The following is a 21,780-nucleotide window of genomic DNA, read 5'->3' as shown; positions in this document are numbered from 1 at the left end:
TCGTCACGACATGAACGCAATGTGACAGCAACGCAACCTCGGCGCGACCTAAGCGTAAGCGTAATCTATACACGGGTCGATTTTTTTTCCGTCTAATCGTGTCTTCTTGGCAGCCTGAGTCTTACAACATATACGGTTTTTTCTTCTTCTCATTTCGAGTGATTTATGTCTACCTAGGTTTAAATAAAAAAAAACTACTTGTGTACTTCACAACTATAAGAAAAGATGGCTCACAATACACTCTTTCCAGAGAGGAAAAATAAATGCTAAATTACGCAAATGTTTGCAGAGAATATTTATCTTATTATTTTTTGACTCCGATGGCAACACGGCTTGGGCAATGGAACTACTGTTTTTAAATTTGTGGCCACACCATAATATACGGAGCTAGTTGAAAAAGAATTTTATTATGTGCCTCCTTACTTCATTACGTACCTTGTTATATATGTATTTAAATAATTCAAAGTACTTACCAACTGTATTATATATATGCATATTTATATAGACACTTTATTTATGTGTTGTTACCTGATGTTTTAACTTCGTAGGCCACCTCATTCCATTGTGCCCTTAATGTAATAAGCAGATAACAAAAAACAGAACACGTGGCTTCACTGGTTTCTAAATTTCTAATCCTAAATGAGGTCTGGCACATCTTCATTTTTGCTTAAAGCCCGGATGTGCGGACGTTGAAATCTAATGAAACTTTTGATTGAATTTGCAGTTGGACTATTCTTGCTTCTCTCCGATCATGGCATCTTTTGCCCTTCGTCATTCAACGGTAAAATCTTCGTTTTATTCTTTCATTCTAAGGAGTTAATTTTATTGTAAAACCTGTTTTGATTCGAAAAAACCCTCGCCTTTTGAGAAAAAGGCTATTGTATAATTAAATTCGTAATTTTTACTCCAAAACTTTCTTTAAAACACTATATTTATTCTTCTCAACCGTCTTTGCATAAAAATTGGAAATAATAATGAATAATAAACTGATAACCAATTAAATAATTTCGTAAAATTGTTAAGTGTTTTGACTTTCCCTTTCGTTCGTTGAAATACTAAACCCGGAAGACTTGTCCGCCAAGATGGCCTTGCCTAAGGTTATGTTACTGCCACCGCCCTTCTTCAACTTTAAAAAATTTCCGGGAAGAAAATAATTGAACCCGTATCGTCAATTATTTCCTTAACTGTTACAAAATTATCAATGCCCACGAGTTTGTGTGTCTGACGATGTGTTTTGATAAAAAAACGGCCAAAAAAGATCAGAGGTTGACGTCGGGGTTGTTTATTTGCGGAGTAAAAATACGTCGTAAAAGTTTCCCTTTGCTATCTCTCTGTGAAAAGTAAATATAAAGGAACATCGTTCGGGTTGTGAAATAAAAAAATAATAATAATTCTCCGAACTGAACGTATTATTTGTAAATGATTTATATAACATATAAGCTCTTATCTCGTTTCTATTTTTGTAACACTCGCTTAACAATCAAATTGAACCTTTCAAATTTTAATATGCTAATCATTTTACAATCCTTAGATTAAATGTAAAGAAAATTAGTTCAATTTCATCCTTTCCAGAGCCAACGCCGAGTGAGTTAAATGGTTTTTTATATGTTTTCTTTAATGAAACAATTAATTTAAATAAAAAATTAATCACGAACACTTTGAATGAAGGTATGGTATTGAAGAAGAAAGCAAATTCGGTTTCGGCCTATTTTAAGGTCATCATCAGTGGAAAACAATCTTAGATAAGAATACAAATTGCCAAGGACTGTGACTGAGTCGGTCTTCAAGGAAATTTGAGATCGCCTTTAATACTTAAAAAGTATATCAATCTGTAGAAATATTTAAGAATGTGATATCCTGATGACCTTAATATATGTCGAAAGCTTGGCAGTAACAACTGAATTTGCTTTCTTCTTCAAGACCATATTTTCATTCAGAGTGTTCGTGAGTCGTTCTTATACTGAAAATAAAAAAATAATATTTTTCCTAAAAGCATGGTATTAAGTCGAGAAAATGGGGACCGCGGTAGCCGAGTGGTTAGCATGAGAGACTCTCATGCCGCGGTCGTGGGTTCGATTCCCACCGTCGCCTCTGGCCCTTTTTTCCCAATAACCCCCAATTTGAACAACATACATAAGAGATTCGTCATGGCTAATATGCAAAGATCAGAAGGCCAATTAAAAAAAAAAAAAGTCGAGAAAATCTCGCCCGGGCAGATGCTTAACCTATCAGGATACGCAGCGCTCTAACAGGATGGTCTAAAGCGGTTTAGGGTCATCGGAAGTCTCAATCGCAATGAGCGACCGCGATGTTCGTCTGCTAGAGACAATGTTTTATTGCGCTTAACGCACTACGAAACCATCATTTAACGGCTTAAATAATAGGCAGTCATCGGTCCGTAATGTAAGGAGCTCTAAAACAGTCATCAGAAGGCTTTGTAAAATAACCGAGTCTGTAGACGACCCTCATAAAGTTCTCTATTACTGTAGAGCAGGGGTGCTCAAACTTGAACTGCTGGCGATCTACCTCAATATTTTTAGACTACTTACGATCGACTCTGAGAGGCTGCAAGTGNAAGCTACATGCACGGATGGAATTCACAATTTTTGTTGCAATGCCCATAATTTATGCCCACGTCTGTACGCTTATCCTTCCTAGGGGCGACCGGGATATCAAGCATCGCCAGGCTGTAGATTATGCAAAACAAATTAAAACCCAAGACTACACTAGGATATTAACTTCATATCACCCAATATAGGAAGGATCGAATACCGAAGACAAGCGACTTGACGTTGACATACTCTGTAGACTATGATTTGGACTGTCACTACATGCTTGAAAAAATGGACCATATCTAATCTACTAAGTCAGAATGGTGCGAGTAGGGTTTTTACTACTTTTCCTTTAACTTAAATTTTCAAGTAATTAGCTAATTGTAAGGTTATAGCATAAGCTGATATTCCTTTGCTCTTCTGCCAGACCAAAACAGCGAGGGTATGCTAACCAGAATGAAACGACCGATGTTCATCACAATAATTGGACGTTGATACGCTGTATTGTTAACAGTCCAAGATTTTTGTCATTTTACCAACTTCTGTGGTGGGTTTCTATAGTGGTTGGTCAGTGCGTTTTCTCATATGTGCTATATGTAGAAACTCACAAACTGAATGAAAAGCAAAAGCGTGCCTTACAGACCAAAAAAGGGACTTATCATTACAGAAAGATTGGGAAGCTGCAAGTTATCATCCCGCAAATTTAATTTGTAATTAGTTGATTTTGAAGGAGGCGGCGATGTGTGTTCATAAAAAAAAAAAAAAAAAAAAAAAAAAACAGACTAAATATGTGGGTAAATGAGCCACTGAACCGGCACATTAAATTATATAAGGTTGATCGGAAATGTTGAATCCCTTCAAATCGACCTTTGCGAACGATCGACTTTAAGACCTTATGGTTGAAGCATTCCAAATTCCAAATGTTCTCATTAATTATCTTTGTAAATGTTCACTGTTGTTGTTAAATAATTAAAAAACGATTTGAAAATTTTATCTTTTATCGTTTGTGTCAAATGAATTAGTTCATTCCCGGCGGCAGTGGTGGGTGGTGGCGTTGTTGGTGAATGTTATTATTATGTTCGTTAAAAGGAAAATTGTAAACCTAAAAAACTCGTGACTGAAGTTTATTCTGAAGAAATTTTCCGAATGAACAAAGGATAACTGATTGGTCGTTATATCAATAAAAGAATAAAGATTTGATTTTTTCTTGCGAACGAACTCCGCGCGTCTTATATTCTAAAAAAAGGATTAAAAGGTGCCAAAATGGTTTAATACATATCAGACTGCCAGGTCGATTCAAAGGTGCCAAACACTTTCGTAGTTATATGCCTTTTAAAAAATACCTGCCCCACGAGTGATAAAGTCAGGGGGAAAATCCCGAGAGGGATGAACGTGTTATTTTTTTCCAGAGTTTGAACAAGCAGGAAACCTTATCAACTTCAAGATAAAAGTCTAACTATATATAGGGCCCAGGAAGCTAGGGAACATAATACGTCTACCGGATAATGGAAAAGGGCGGTCATGAATCATCGCGGATACAGAAATTTTATAGGTGTTCGTTAACCATACTTACATCGGTGTTCAGCCTAACATCTGCAGTCCACTTTTCGTAACGAAGAGAGTCTTTCTTTGAAGTTCCGTCCGTTTTCGACCCCATGTGAAATAAAACCAAAACTCTTTTGAAAACTATGTTGTATAGGTCACATAAGTTTCAAGCCATTCTGACTCGTTTTTCCCAGACATCGAAGGTCATTCATTTCCTGCATTTTCCCTATCCATGCTGGTGTTCCTCAGGATAGCGTTCTGTTTCCACACTGTACCAGGTGTTCATAGCTGACATTCCCTTACGTCCCCAAACCACCACATTCACATTTGCAGACGATACAGCAGTTCTCTCTAATAACTCCGATCCTCTTATTTCCACTCCAAACCTTCAAAGGAAAGAATAAAATTACGGCAGTTCGTCTTTCTTTCAATCGAAACTTGGGCGTGAAACAAGGGAGCCTTCTCATCCTCTTACAACGTGATATGTAAAATCCACATTTAAATTGGGCAAACACAGACTTGGTAGTGTTAAGGAGAAGTGAGTTGGAGACCATCAGTGGAAGTGCAAGAATCAGAGTTTCCAGGTACAGTTAACCATAATAATCATAAGAACGTTCCATTGACATGATGTTAGATGTGAGATTTCCTCTTGGGGGTCTGTCTGTAGCTTAGTCGTTTTCATTTCAAGGTATTCAATGGTGGGTATGGTGAGTTCGTTCACTTATAACGTACTCAAAGTAAAACGCACAGACAAACCACAACACCAACCCACCGCTGAAGACGGCGAGAAGCCAAAACCCATTTGACAGACCAAATCAGCGAGTATTTGTGGACCAAACCCATTACAAAAGATGATCATGAGGGTATACAGACGAAAATGTTCTGAAACGACCAAGTTAAAAGAAGCCATTTAAGGAAGAAATGGCTTATCTAGACGTTGGGCCACAGTTTTGTTTGTATGTCCTGTCTTTAAGAACTTCAAAAAGTGGCAGCGCGTCTGACAGTCCAAAATAATCGGAAACAACCAACCAAAGTAGTCTCTAAAAATAAGTAAAACAGAATATACTTATATTTTACTGTCCGTGTGTGAAGTTCCCTCGTGAGGCTGCGTGGTGATGAGCCTGTAGGTTAGTCGTTTCCGATCATTTTGGTCTTTAAGTTTCGTTTCGCCATATCCAGTTGTGGGTACGGTGAGCTCTTATACTTAACATATATACCATTCAAGTTAATGGATACTTATATGCATATGCATACACAGGATCACTTACAGAGTCTGGACCCCCCTCGCGGGTTTTTAAGTTATTCAAACGCATTTCGGTATTTCGTGAGGAACAGACCCAGTAAGTGAGCCTGTGCCGGTTCATCATGAGTTCACCAACCGCAGGCCAAAACCCATCATCATACACAATTACAAAACGCACAGACAAACCACATAACAAACCACGTTCTGTTGAGTTATATTTAGCATCTTAATTACAACCAAATTGTTGTGCCAACACTTGACATTCATGAAACAAACCGCTTTTTTTATTATGTTATGTTTTTTATGCTATTGTTTTATTATTTTTCAATGTATTGTCTGCAGTAGCATCGGATAAGGCTTTACAATTATAGAAACAAATATGCGTAATTTGTTGCTAAATAAATCATGAAATTGGATACATTGTTAGGTAAAGAAAATCATTTTTTATAGAGATTCTTTGCACTTTGCCCTAGCTGCTCAAACTTTTTATTGTCTCATCCTAGACGTAGTTGTCCAGGTTAATTGAGTTAAGATTTCACATTTATGTTTTTGTCCCACTATCCACTATTTTCATTGTCAGACTCTTTGGTTTCCCGTCATGTTGTTAAGTGGTGGGTTTTTGTAAGTCTGTGTGGTTTGTTCTGTATAAGTATGAACCTCAAAACATACGACAAGAAGGTCAGCAGAGCAAGCTACTCGTCTTCTATGGTTCGTGGAGTTATGTGAGGTGTATTGTCGCATTTGTTTTTCCGCAGTTGTTCTCAAATGTGGTTTTTTATGTGTCTTTTACTTTCCTACTTGCATATCCCATGTATTTTTTTTTCTATGGTGATATTTTGTCTCAGGGTTTTTTTATTGTTTGTTGTCTGTAGTGCAGTTTTTATTGTTAATTTGCTAAATGTACTCTTTCCTGGTGATTGTAATCCATTTGATGTCAGTTTTTGAGGTATTTTGTTTTGTTTTTATATATGTCTTTTGTTTATTATTTGTGTCTATGTTGTACAGAAATGACCAACATAAAATTAGATGTGCCATTCCCAAAACTGTACTTGAAAACGTTTTATTCGGTATAAATTTACTTTAGTGAATGCTAACTTTGAAGATTAATGTAGAAACACGACTTAGTAGTAGTGCTACTCTACTCAGGTGTGGGATTTGGTTAAAATGATCGGTCAGTTGTGAGAGGAAGTAACTGACTACTATTACTTCTGACTACTCCCGGTTGTACACCGAACCATAAGTTGAATATAGAAGAAGAAAAAATTATATAGTCAGTTATAGTCTCAATATTTACTTAACATTCGTTAAAGATGTAAAATATAATTAAGAATTTCCTAAGTTTCTGGCTGTGAGGGAGTTAGATGTGGCATATTTTTACTTAAGGAATGGGCAGACCTTGCTCGTAAGAATGCGTGTAACCTGCCTCTTAACTAGGAAGACAGAGGACAATGGCTTGGTCGAAATGGGTGAGGTGGTAGTAAACATGAAACGGAATTGTTTGCCGAGAGCACGTCGGTCTCGATTCAACAGATACACTCAGGTATTGCAATTATTTTTAAAATGAAGATAGTATAAACAAATATTACTTTGATTTTCAAAATGTCATTAAGGTATGTTTTTTCCACTTTGGTTGATTTAAAAAAATATGGATTAGAACTAAAAAACTTTCAATGTAGCATTTTGTTGAGTGCTGAAATATGAATTTTCCCTTTTGGTAGAAAGCGTATAAAATGCTCATTGCAGAATTTGGTTGGGGATTGAAGACAAAAAATTCCAGAATAGTTAGCCTTGTTTGAAATCAATCAAATCGAAAAATTTTCCGATTATTTTGGTCTTCTTGTCCAACCATTTCACCAACCCATCATTGAAGATGGTGAGAAGCAAAAATAGGCAGACCAAAATAAAACGTCCAATGTCCAGGTCCATCATACCCCAAGAGGGAGTATCACAATTTAAATCTGAAATACCCAATTATTCTGAAAGTAGTAGTAATCAATGTAATTAACTGTTTTGGAAATTCGTAATGCGTTTAATGTTTAATGTTGTTGTAGTGGATTGCGAGTCTCCCCAATAATCCATACCATAAGGGATTTCGGGAATTATATACATTATGTAATATTTGGTTTTGGAAAATAAATCTTCATTATTATTAATATTATTAAGTTTTCAATGTAATAATGTTTTCATGTCTTTTTCACTCACGAACTCTCTGATTCAAGGTATGGTCTTGATATTGTCAGTCTTTGGCAATGTTAGGACTGAGTCGGTCTTCAAAGAAATTTGAGATCTGTTAAAAACAAATATGCCAATCTGTAGTCATACTTGAGATTGTTTTGCCACGATGACCTTAAAATAGTCGAAAGCTTGGCATAACAACTGAATTTGCTTTTTTTTTCCCTTTCCTTGACCCACATTGTTCGTGAATACTTAAGTTTACCGCCCACTGATACTTTAGTATATTTAAAGAAAAATCTGTAATAAATTATCTAAATTAGGTGAGACGTATCCGTATATCCTTGCTTTTCCATTGATTGTATGTAAAGAAAGAAAAATCTAGGATATGAGGACCAAATGATCGAGAAACAACAAATTACATTCACCTAAGACCCGGCTCTGAAGATAACGAAAAGCCAACGTAGGCAGTTACAGGTTCATCATGGACGTACGCAGTGGAACTTTGGGGTTCTGCTAACCAACGTCCCTCGCATCCAATCCTTCCAAGCAAAAGTACTCAGCCTGTTTACTCCGAGTTTCAGCTCTGGCATTAGTGGTACAGTGTTGATCATATGAAAACACGTACTACGATCACGTTTGTATTATGTACAAATATGTATAGTCTACAAATAAATAAAACTGAAAAATATTATGGTTGGTTTCTTAGGTTCGGAAATTCTTCCGTACTGGTGGAAGTTAAAAAAAAATTCTGCCGCCTGGTCGACAAGTCTTGTCCAGCACGATCGATATTTTGACCTAGAATCGCATTTGTGATCTCCGGATCATTTAGATTTTTAGCGTCGTGCTATTCCTCACGTACTTCTGGCACCGTAGATTTTAATTTTACGATTTTGAGGCTGATGACATAAAATATCAGTAATGGGACAAAAGTTGTGACGCGGTCCGGCGGATCGTTCCTACCCTACAAACAACAGGTTTCGACTATCCTCCGGGCTGAATACAGTGAAAGGCTATACCATATTTCAATTCTATTATCCGTTTTTTTTTCTTTCCCCTACCTGTATTAATTTCAATTCGCCATATTGCGCATGAAGGCCGTTATTAAATAATCCCCTCCGCCCATGGCTAATTATCGGGATTCTGTTTTATCGGCCAGGTTTTAAAAACTCCTATCGAATTTTAAAAAGCGATTCTTCAAATTTTCCTAATTGGTACGTTATATAATGCTTTACCTCTTTATAACTATTCGGTCAATTGCGTCGAATGTTTGGGATGTTAAACATAAAATGCTTTCAATAAATTGCAAAACTTTGTTGATAAGGTATATTTTAATATTACGATATTCGGTAGAACTTTGTAGCAGGAGAAAAAACACACTTTTTATCACAGTTTAATAAATAAAATTAATTAACGAAAGTGTTATATTTAGTGACCGTTAATTAATAAGTTCAAAGAATTGAAGGAGGTCAACTTAATTATTACTTATAAGTCGGTCTGGCATCACACCTGTGAATCGTACAATGTTGTACAATCGTTAATGTAGTACAATCGTTAATAAAAAGTGTTTCTATATGAAGCCGCGATTTGCTTACAATTGGAATAAAACGGGGAGTCGAAATGGGAAGTTGGTGGTATGTGCGATCGAAGTCACGATAGCTCAAGTGGTATAGCAGCGGCGTATTTAGCCGAAAGTCGTGGGTTCGAATCCTGCCTGTGACACAAATTTTTCATTTCGAAAAAATTGTATATAATTAATTGAGTAATGATATATTACTTTGAAATAACTCAAAAAAACTCCGTTGAGACTAGGCGCTAACACGGAGCGGTTTTGACCGAAGCGTTTATCGCGAGAAAAATCGAGGCGGTGAGTCGTTCATTGTTGTTGCATTAACCTGACAGACGTAGCGGTCGTAACCGCCTGTCGGTTTTCAAACCGAGTCGGTCGGTGGCGGAGACGACCCAACGCGTCGGTTCTGAAAACGCCAGTCGGTGAGTGGTACCCAAGTATTGCATCAGCCTTGACACACGTGGCGTTTATTTGAGCTGTTCGTACCCCACTTTCTTGAAGGGTTGTTTGTTTATCAGTCTTCTAATTTACTTTTAAGATGCAAAAAATAGACGTGGAGAAAAAAATTTGTAATGCGGCATTTTATTTTACTATGTAACTCGTCAAAACTGCCCATTTACATTCTGGTAATGTTTAAACATTCTTCAGGGTGTTTCCTCATCTCTGGAAACAAATTCTTAAAATGCCCTCTTTCGCTTCTCTTCTCGACAATTGGATGAACCCACATTCTCCTGTTTTTTCTCCCTTCCAAGACACCAGAAGTATCTCTTCATCCATGGGAACTCCATGGGGAATGGGCCAATGCCAGTTCAATAAGATTAATAAATAATAGAATTTTAGCTAATTCTCAACTTCCTGACACCTAGAGCTTTACATATTGATACTTAACCACCACTAAAAATGGGGGGAAAAAATCTAAGTATTTACAGATTGTACGGTGCTGTACAGTAACAACCGTTTTTAAAACGAACTCACCTTCCTCCAGGGCCTCTTTTAACTTACAACTACTTGAAAGTACATCACCCTATAATTAAATGATTTCTACAGCTTTACGGGTACAAAGTATGCGTATGACTGTCGGTGATACATGGTAGTAACTAGTTTAATAAAGATTTTGTTTTGAATGTTATCTGGAGGAGGAATGGGACCTCGTTCAAATCCCAGCTCTGTGCCTTTTAAATTATAGTATGAAAAATGAAAAGTAGTTTAAACCTTCCTTGACTCTGAACAGGAATTACTTTACTTTTATTGATCAGAGAGGATTGATTTTTTTTTTTTGGGGGGGGGGAGCGAAACGGGAATCGAACCTACAACTGCAGGATTTAAGCCGAGAGTCTGACACGCTTATTCGGCTACCCGAGATCCCATCTAAATATAAATCAATTTAATATTTATTTTTAAAGACTATGTTTCAAAACTTCATAGAGAAAAGAAAACCGAACGAGAGGTAGCGTGTAGATAACTGTGAGATTTCACTTTGTAGCCAGTTCCATGGAATGTTCATCAAAGAAAAAAAAAGTACTGCATGGGGGGAATGGTCTGTAAGGCTGTAACTAATACACAAAGTTACATACAGTTACAGTACAATATATTTATTAAACAGGACTTGTTATACAAACTGCAAAATAACACCTTGCGACGTTCAATGATTATATGCACTGCTGTAGAATACATTTAATAACTGAGAGAAAACAAAACCGCTCCGTGTGTCAACGCCCTAAAGTGTTGTTTGTCTACACTAGCGAAGAGGCCCGGAGGGTGAGGCGCAAAGCGAACAGGGGCGGTCCCACCTTTTCTTTTATAAGAAAATTTTATAAAATCGTTTATCAAGAAGTCGTGATAGAGCTCCGTACCATTTCATTAATAATTAACGTTTGAGACGTGTGTGGGGAATGCTGGAATTCAAAAACTGAAAAACACCGGGGTTAAAAGGAAAACAAGGTTTATATAAGAGTGGCGCGTCAAGTTGTCAGGTTGAAAGCAGGTGGGCAAAAAGATCCAGATTGGATTCTAGAAAGTGAAGACGATTCATCAAGTGGATTTCTGTTGGGTTTTATGGAGCAGATCGGCTCAGAATGGACTTAATTGGCAAAACTTAGGAAAAGACTATTGTTAGCTCAGAGTTGGTAATAGTTATGAATAAGTTGTAAAACATTACTTGTCGGTCCGTGAGACGGCAGATGTCTGCAACTAATATATTCCAATAGGAAAAAAACGTTGATCGAACTCGTCAGGACTGTCTATGCATGACGATTAGGAAAATTATTGGCAACATCTTTTTTTTATTCAACTTCCTCGCAAATGCGAAAATTCTCACCAAGGATATAATCCTGACCTATTGCGAGTGAATTCTGTGATTTCTTCTGGGTGTGACAATTCAACTTGAGATGTTGACTCGGTCTGATCATTTTGATATGCTTATGTCATTTCCTTATATTCAGTCGGTGGGCCTAGTGAGTTTTTTACTCTTAGGACATACATACGAGAAAACCTACTAACAAACTACAACACAAAACTACCGCTGAATATGGCGAATGCCGAAACGTCTGGCAGAATGAAAAGCTAGGGCATGCAGACCAAAGTGATCGGAAAAGACCAAGGCTACATGCTCATCACATTTCCAAAAATAAATCTCGAAAGTTCTTGAAAATAGAACATACACCCAAACACAGAAACCCTGTATTGAAGCTGGCAAGAAGCCGAAACACGTCTGACAGAATAATACACCGAGAATATGCGGGCCAAAGTGATCGGAAAAGGCCAACCTACGGGTTCATCACCCTGCACACTTCAAGATGAATCCTTGAAAGTTCTTGCAAATGGGACATACACCCAAACCCTATAGAATCGCGTCTGACAGACCAAAAAACTAGAATATGCGAGCCAAAGTGTAATGAAACGACCAAGGTTACAGGTTCATCACATCGTGGACCTCAAGATGAAATCTCCAAAGTTCTTGAAAATAGGACATACACTCAAACACTACAGAAACCCACCACTGGAGATAGCGAGAACCGAAACATGTCGGACCCCCCTATAGATCATCACCCTGCAGAACTCAGGATGAAATCTCCAGTTTCTCAAAATAGGACATAAAACCAAACACTACAGAAACCCAAGATTGATAATGGCGAGAAGCGGAAACGCGTCTGACAGAAAAAAAAGCTAGGACGACATACCAAAATCATCGATCAAGCTACAACCAAACGTATACTGGATTTTTCAAAACTTATTTTACAATTCAGAGCCATGGGTGTAACAAAATTTGATTGCAAAATAAAATTTGTTTTTCCTTTGGCCGATAGGGTGTAGTGTAAGTTTCGTTTATTGTTAGTTTTCAATTTATTTATTTGTTCGTTAGTTTGTTAGTTATTAGTTTTCAATTATCTAATAGTTTTCTCTGTTTTATCACCTTTCTGATTTTCATTTTATTTTTGAGAGGTGAGGTATGGGGAATGTAAGATCCACTTGTGAAATTTGTACATGCGTAAGAACTACTATTGTCTGTGGCCCTAATAATCCCTGGGTCCGCCTGTTCTCGTTCGTTTTGATTCATGCCGGATCGTTATAGCAAGGAATAATCCGCCCTGCTTAGTGGGGAAAAAATGAAACAAAAAATGAGTAATTATTTAGAAGTGACAAACCCGGTAAACAAATGAGGGCTAACGAACATTCACTCCTACTTTTACTAGTTGGTTACGCGGTAAGTCACAGACATTGTTCGCTCCTTCTTACGAGTTGGAGAAAGATTGTTTTAACGCCGGCGACGTCGTGAAGGTGAAGGGGGATAAATATACTGGGAGCCGAGGGTGGCAGGGGAAAGGGCGTGGCTCCTCGCCCTCAAAACCCTTTCTCTTCTCACCCTCTATAAATATTGTATTCAAAACGGAGGGAACGCATCCGTATCATTTTAGAATATCGAATGGAAGGAAGTTTCCTTCTAAAAATGTCTTATTCTGATGATTCTTGAGACACCGACGGGGAAAGAAAGCAACATAGTTACCAGAAAGTTAGTAATAACTAAATGATTGTTAAAATAAGTAATGCAAGCAAAGTTTGGTCGTTTCTGATGATTTTGGTCTGTCAGACGCAGTTAGGCTTTAGGCCAACTTCACTGTTGGGTTTGTGTAATGTGTGTGAACCTTTTTGTATGTAAGCCCATTTGGAGGAACTCTACAAGTGAACAGTAAATAAAGCGAAATACAGACTAAAATAGCTAGGATTCCCTAGTCAAATGCCCGGATAAGAACATTCACAAGTACATTCACTGAAAACGAGATTTCAAAAGTCAATAATTTTTTAGTCTTTCTTTGCTATTTTGATCTGTCAGACGTCTTCAGGCTTTTCCAAATCTACACTGCTGAGTTTCTGGAGATTTTGCGTCTCCATACACGAAAAAACGCACAGACCAATCACCACCAGAAGCTCAGCACTATAGTTGGCGAAATGAAACTAAACTTTTAGTTACAAAGAAGCTTAAAAGCTTAATAACATGCAATTAGTGTAATGATTATAAATGAATGTCTGTACTTTTTCGATTCAACAGTGTTGAGGCTTCAGTTCGGACATTTCCTTTCAACCTCGTCTGCTTAATCTCGCTGGTTTGGTACTTCAAGCTAGTTAGCATTCATCTTTAGGTATGAGTTTGGTAGTGATTGGTCTTTCCGCTTTCTGTTGTGTATGTTCTAGTTGCAGAAACTGCACAAACCCACCACTGGTTTTGGAGAAAGGTCGACATGCATCCGACCAAAAACAGCTAGGATATGGAGAACGAATGATCGAAACAGACCAGAGTTATTGTACATACACCTAACAGACTCACTACCTACACAGAATAATATAAAACGTTTAACCAGTAAACCATCCCTAAAACCTTTTATTCAAAAATTGCTGTTTATGTTCTGAAAAGCTTCTGCACATATGTGACAATTGCTTGGTTGATTTTGATCATTTTAGTCAGTATATTTCCTATTTTGGTCTGTCAGAGGCGTTTCGGTTTTTCAACATTAACAGTGGTAGATTTTTGATGTTCTTACAATTGGGACTTACGAACGAGAAGCGCACAGGTCAACCACTATTGAAACCCACCACTGAAGTTGAGTCCACGTCGAATGGATAAAAATAAATGTGTATGTGTACTTTCTAATATTCCGGACGATCCTCGTCTGCCAATTCTCCCCGTTTTGGCCTGTCGGCTGCTAACTGAAGAAGCTATAGTTTGGTCGTTTACTTTCATCCTGGTCTGTATAGACTCGTTGTTTTGATTTATCAGACTAGTTTTTTCATTGCTCCATCTTCACTTATGGTTTTCGCTTTGTAATGATAGTTCATTGGCCCAGGAGTCCACAGACTAAAATGATTTTAAATGATAAAACTCAAAGTTCATCACCAAGTAGATCCCAGATCACTAAACATATATTGAATTTATTTTTAAATTATCAGAGGGTGCAAGAAAGTTTCCCGAGCAATCTCTTCTGACTCTTGTTCTGAGAAGCGGAAAGGCAAAAAGGCAAAATCGAAACGCAAGTCAATGATGCTTATTTCAATTTTTCTTAATATATATTAATCAAAAATTATTATCTGTTTTTTAAAAGAGTCTACTGGTAGTCAAGTAATTTGTAAGATTATATTGGGTTGTCCGGAAAATAATGCAGGATTTTAAGTTTTCATTAAAAAAAATCTATATAAAATATTCTGTTTACGTTTACAGGATTACTCATTNAAATAAATAAGTTACCAACACGTTGGGAGAAATGTATTGAGAGTATGGGAAATTATTTTGATTAAAGAACATTGCTTTAAAGTAACTAGTTTCTTTTTTTTGTTTAATACCAAAATCCTGCATTATTTTCCGGACAACCCAATATTATGCAGGGTGGGCGACCAAGACCCGAGGGGTTAAATGCCTGGGTAGACTCGTATCCGAAATTTGTAAGATTAGTTAGAGATATTATAAAACCGTTATGAAGAAATTTTCTTTTTGTTTGTCAATTTACTAGTTTTTAACAATAGAATCACTCCTTTTTAGTGCCGAGGCCGTCAGTCCTATACTCCTATGATGTTTAATGGCTGTTCATTTATGTGTTGTTTGTTTAAGTGAAGCTTCCTGCAATTATAGCCCTCTAAACTCTAGCAGGTAGTGGAGCGTTCAACTCAGCTTTGTCTTCTAAACGTCCACCCCCGTCGGCAATATCCGTGCCTTCGGTGAGAAACAAACGTCAATGGAAGGGTTACGAAATCCGTTCCAAACCCGTCCACCGGCGAAGTAGTTATAACAACTCCCCCCGGACCTGTCCCGTTTCTTTCTAAGAGGAAAAACCAAACCGAGGCCCACAATAATTGCCAATTTCACTAATTGAGATGGGGGAATTTTTTCTTTTTCAATCGATTCCTCGCGACCGGGAGATCAAATAATGCAAAGAGACCCGCTGGATTCTTTAATAAAAGATGTTGACAAACCAATTTTCTTCGCCCGAGTAAAAAAAATACTTAAAAGTGGAGGCAGTTTGTAATTACTGAAAGATTCAGAGGTGAGCTCCGTATTAATTATAAATAACCGATACCTATGCATCATGAACATGATGATGATGATTATTGATTAATAAATGAAAAACTATTTGTTCAGATCATACACCAATACCCGATCCAGGCTGGCGCCCTGCAAGGGAGCATTGTTGGTCCCATCCTACATACAATTTATAATGCTGATCTGCCGATACATCCCAACACCATCCTTACAACCTACGAGTATACAGCTAATTTATCTCCCAACTGCCATCCTACCCTAGCAACTTCCAATATCCAGTAACATTTGAGCTCATTGAAGAATGGTGCAAAATAAAGGTCAACGGGAATAAATGCGCCCAAATTTCGTTCATGCTAAACACACAGCCTTGTCCACGTCAATACGTTAACCGTAAAGAATTACCGACATCTACAAAAGTAAAATACTTAGGGCTGTACGTAGACAGTAGGTTGATGTGGAATCCTCACACAAGACCCAAGCGACAAGAACTAAACAGGATTTGGGGATTTGGACAACCACGAAGACTTACAAACCGAATTCAGTCATGATGGAAGAACAAAATAACTCCTCTACAAAACATAACTTCAACTTATTTGGATATACGGAGCTGAACAGTTGGGTACCACCAAGCCATCTACCAGCTAACGAATCCAAGCTTTCTAAATCAAAAGTCCTCAGAAGAATTATTCAAACTTCTTACTGTCTCCAATCTCTCTATCCAGTTATCCCACCTTAACATTCCTTTCTTCAAAGGAATTCACTCCAATATTTCAATCCTTCCAAACCATACCGCTCAAGCACTCTCCAACTCTTCCCATCGCCTCGAACGACAATGGCCTCGAGACCCCCACGTCTTAACCCGAAACAAACGGAGTGCCATGGCTGACTTCTCACAACACGTGTCCTCCAGATGCAGCACTGGCCGATATGTTAGAACCACCAGAATACCATTAGAACAATTTTATAATTCATGTACAGGATACATGTCAATAGTAAAAAATTATGTATCAGGTTTTTCACATGAAAAGGCGGTGCCTAATATTTTCACAGGTAAATTCTACATATCTCGTAGAAGCGTGTTCGTAGAACCATTTCGTTAAATTTGTTAGATTTTGTAGTTTGGTTGTCGACTTTTCGCCATCTTGGTTCACCCACCCCTACACAAATTTGACGTCCTGGCGAAAGCAGCATTGATCAGTTTGATGCTTTGATCGATAATTTGATCCAATTAATTGCCAATCAACCTGGTCTGCCTATTCTCGCTGTGCTTATTTGTCCAACGCGTGTTAGCATTTCGCCATCTTCAGTGGGAAAATACAAAATACGCAGACCATCCACAGATAGGAAGACAAAGATCGGTAACGACCAAATTACACGATCATCACCCCGCGGACTACACAAAGAAATCTCCCAATCTTTATTTTTATTAATTTATTTTAAATGAAAAGGAAGTTGTTCTGTTTTCTGTATGAATAATGTAAGATTAGATTTTTTCCGTGAACGTGTAATTATATTTTTAAAGAGTCCTTTGGTTGGTCATTTACGATTTGGTTTTGGTGGAGTTCTTACAAATAGGGCATACAAACGAAACAGTGTAGTGATCAGCCGCCATACAAGCCATTTTAGCTTAAAAAAATGCTGAATGGTGGAGAGTGAGTGCGGTGTTCAATCCTTTTAAAAAGATAGTTCCTACTCACAGTAAGTACTCTGTAGTGAGTAGGCGGTAAGTACACTTACCAGTAAGTACGCCATCTTTTGAGACGGGTTGGTAGTGATTTGTTGTGCGCTTTCTCGTGTGTATATTCTTGTTTTAAGATCTCATAAACCAACCAGTGAATGCGGCGAAATTCCGAAACATATATGAGAGATCAAAACAACGAGACTGGGTGGATCGGGTCGATAGGAAAGGGCCAAACCCATTGGTTCATCATCCCGCAGAACTCAAGATGAAATATCACCAAACATTTGACCGCTACAAAATCCACCTATCCGTTTTGTTAAATTTGTGTTCAATTGTCAACTATGGGAGAAAAATCCTAAAAATATCCTCTACACATGTCTGATAGTCGGCCTTTTCAGGTCATTTTCGTCTGTGAACCTTCTCCTTTTAGCTTGGCCGTTCCTGATCATTGTATTTTCTATTCTTCAACCCTTTACAGATCTTTCACCGTCGTCCTCCGTGATGGGTTTGTGTAGTGGTTTGTCTGTGTGCTTTCTCGTATGTAGGTCCTATTTTTAGGAATGGCGCAAACCCACCTCTGAAGGCGGCGAAATGCCGGAAGGATTCATATCTGGCAGTAGGTCTTTTCCTTTCATTTTGGAATGTCAGACGCGTTTCGGCTTTGCGAAATTCTTACAAATATTTTTTTACTCTTCTTTTTCGATTGTTGACTTTTATATTTCTTGGGTTTCTTTTCAGGAACTTAAAAACGTGTCCTGCGAAAAGACAATACAAATTTTTGCGATTTTTTTTTTTGCGTTTTTTTGAAAAAAAAGCGTCCTACGAAAAGACAATAAATTTTTTTCGCTTTTTTTTGCGTTTTTTATGAAAAAACCATCTAAGAAAATGCACGACCAAACCAATTAAAAAAGGCCATGAGGAAAGACAGACTAAAATAATAGAGAGCGACCAAGCTAAAAAAAGATGGCTTATGTAGTGGTGGGGCTCTTCACTGTTTAGTTTGTATGTCCTCTTTGTAAGAACTCCATCAAAACCAAATCGGAAATGACCAACCAAAGGACTATTTAAAAATATAATTATACGTTCACGGAAAAACAATGTAGTCTTACACTTCATACAGAAGACAGAACCGCTTATAAATGTTTCGTATTTTTCACCTTGAACATACTAGTATTTTAATGTGCCTCGATGTTTCCACCCTTTTCTCATTCGCCTTTCCGCTACACGTGAAAGTGAGTTGGACGGAATTTTGTAAATTACCATGTTAAAGTCTGTATTACAGTTTTACTTATTTACAAGTAATTAAAAATATCTACTTTCATCGCTGGGTTTAGTTGTTAGAAGAGGGCTGGTTTGATCTCGTTCTCGAGAGGCAAAGTTGTTTAACAGACCCTCATCCTTCTTGATACAAAAATAAATTAGATTCTTCCTTGCAATTTAATTAGGAATTAAATTAAGACCGATCCACGTTTGCAGGCAGAAGGGGCTGAAAATTAAAATGGTCCGTAATTAGGCATGGACCCGTTGAAAAGTTTATATCCTCCTTGACCCAAGGATAAAAGGAACCTTCCTTTCCTCGCCGAAGAGCTGGGACCCAATCAAGTTTCGGCTCGTGCAAAGTCCTGAGAGATTACTCGCTTCCTCACGCACCCGTTATAATCCTCCGCTTAAAAGGAACCCCCCCCCCCAACGGCCGATCAAGTCCCTTCATACTTGGAGCCCTCGGAACTGTCGGAGCGGGTGGTCTTACCGACACAGGACTTAACAAGAAAATTGGGTATGCTGATTTGGCAAAATTTGTACTTATAATTTAGACACCTTTCTTTATCGTCCGTTATTATATCATTTATTTGTCATAAAAATAAAATCGAAAATACCACAAAACCAGCTAATGAAGTTCGTTATTTCGTTAATGTTCTTTTAAGCATTGCTCCCCCTCTTTTGTATTGAATATATGTAGTTAATTAAAAAAAGTTGAAGACAAACAAAAAGTAACTTTTAGCTTAGTACTACTAGCTTGAGTGTTGAAGCCATGTGTTCCCAAATACTCAATTCTTCTTTCCTCCTTTTCATACTGTATGGTCAAATGATATATTTTTTTTTAAATAATTGGTTGACTTAAATGCATTTTATTTTTTTAATAGGAGAGAGGCCGTTTCCCTGCCAGTGGAAAGACTGCACGAAGCGATTCGCAAGGTCAGACGAATTAGCAAGACATTGGCGGACACACACTGGGGAGAAGAACTTTATATGTCCTGTTTGCAACAAGAAGTTCATGCGCAGTGATCACCTAAGGTAAAGAAATATTCCTCAACTTTGTATGCTCAGTTAGTTTTATTTGATTTCAATTAATTATTCTTTTTATGTTAGGTCCTTGGTTGAGATGAAAAAGTGTCATAAGCGAGATTCGAACCCACCTCCATCGACTAGGTTTGGCCGGGTTTGTAACCCGCTCGTGACCCTAAATTTTTCATCTCAACCAAGAACTTACATAAAAAGAATAATTAATTAAAATAAGTAATATGGTCAATTAGACCACTAAACATAAATGGATTTGTTGCAGCAAGCATGCAAGAAGACATCCAAACTTTGACGCCTCCATCCTAAGACAACGGAGGGCTTCACACAAGTCTTCATCGCTCAACCTGAGCGAGGCGTCGTCCGAAAATATGTCTGAGTCTACTCCATCGCCTGAATTCTAAAAGCGTTTTTATAAAATCACAGCTGTTGGGAAGAATACAGCCTTGCAGACTCCCGGTGAAGTTTTAAGAACTGGAATTGATTTTCAGTCGATTTACTACTTTGTTGTTTTAATTTTCTATACCTAGTTTGGAAAAGGTAGTATAAAGAGAAAAGGGGGAGAGTCGAGACGAAATATCGTACCAGGTATTTCTCCATGATTGGAAATTAAATGTTTTTTACATGACAATCTGTAAAATGACACTTGCTTTATGGAAAATAATAACATATCAGTAAGTAGCCTATGTACTATTTTTTTAAAATGCCTCCAAATAATATGAGTTACATAATAATATATACATATTCAAAGTTTTGGAAAATTGTTTTGTTTTTTAAGTTCTAGTGAATTAGGGCAGCTTAAGTATTGGGACCTTTAGAGTTATATTTAAACGGATACATTTTTGAAAACAGCTTAGTTTTTTATCGCTGTAGAAATAAGTGGATTTAAACTTTTCTCTAATAGCATTTGTTTTCTAGTCAATGTTGCATTTTTGGAAATAAAATATGTTCAAAAGTGAATTTTACTTCCAATTGACAATTGAGTAATCACTTATCTTCCACTTTAATCTTTGAAAACAAAATTTATTATTAAGGGTGAAAATAGTATATTTTTACAAAATGTTTTTAAAAAAATTGTTAATCACTTGCCTTACAAATTTAATATTAGATACTAATACTGATTTTTAAAAACCTAATATTTAAAAATGTCTACCTGCCAAATAGTAAATTAACAAATAGGTTAAAAATACACTTACATAACAAATTCAATTTTAGTGACATCAGTAATTTAGGAAGGTTTGAAAGAGGAGGAAATTATATAATCACAGGATAAGCTTTCAATCCTTTTCTTCTTTGTCTTTTCTTTTGATAATTCCCTAAATACAATTTGTGAAATAAAACTATTTATATATACATATATTATATATTTTGTAAAATTTGGAAGAAAGATAGCGGGGTCAGTAACAAACCAAACAATAAGTTCCTCGTTTATATTTTATTTTACCACTTAAGTGAAAACCAGAGAGAAGTCATTCTTTTTTCATTTTCCTTAATTTTTAATACCAAATGTAATCTCTCTTCATTTTATTTAAAAATCTGTGATGCCTTACAAGTCTCTCTGGATTTTTGTTTTTTCCTTTATTCTTATTTTCAATGAAATACACTTTTTTTTCGACCACAAAAGTTGTTTCATATGGATGTATATAATTGTATATTATCTAACTGATTTATTATATGTAAAGGTGTATAATTATAAAGACAAAAAAATAGTTGTTGTTTGAAACCCTCCAATTTAGCAAAATAGACTGTTTTGTAAATTACGGAGAAATCAGGTTGAGTTGATTGACAACAAGTTACCATTTCAAAAAGAAAAATTATAATCTGTCAATTATTAAAACTCCTTATTTTTGGTTTTTGAGATGTAACACCCACTTAGAAACTTTTCTAGTTATGATGTATATACTCTTATTGGAACACTTATTGTAATCATTATTGTATATAAAATGTGAATATTACTTCTTGAAATATAAGTTTTACTCTATTCTTGTAGTTGAAACGCTCTGCTCAATATTCACCTAGGAGCTCAAGAGTTATCTTTTTCCTTCATTTATTGTTTTCCTTTACTGTGTTTAAGGACCAAAAGTATTGATTTACAGGAGCAAGAGTATTCATTTATAAAGATGCGATTGAGGAGTGGGCTGTGTTCTTTAAAAAAATAAATAAAAATAAAAAGTATATATATAGTTAGACAAA

The sequence above is a fragment of the Cimex lectularius genome, unplaced genomic scaffold (genome assembly GCF_000648675.2).
Source record: "Cimex lectularius strain Harlan isolate CLEC.00 unplaced genomic scaffold, Clec_2.1 scaffold400, whole genome shotgun sequence".
Taxonomy (NCBI): domain Eukaryota; kingdom Metazoa; phylum Arthropoda; class Insecta; order Hemiptera; family Cimicidae; genus Cimex; species Cimex lectularius.
Note: the sequence above shows the minus strand (reverse complement) of the source record.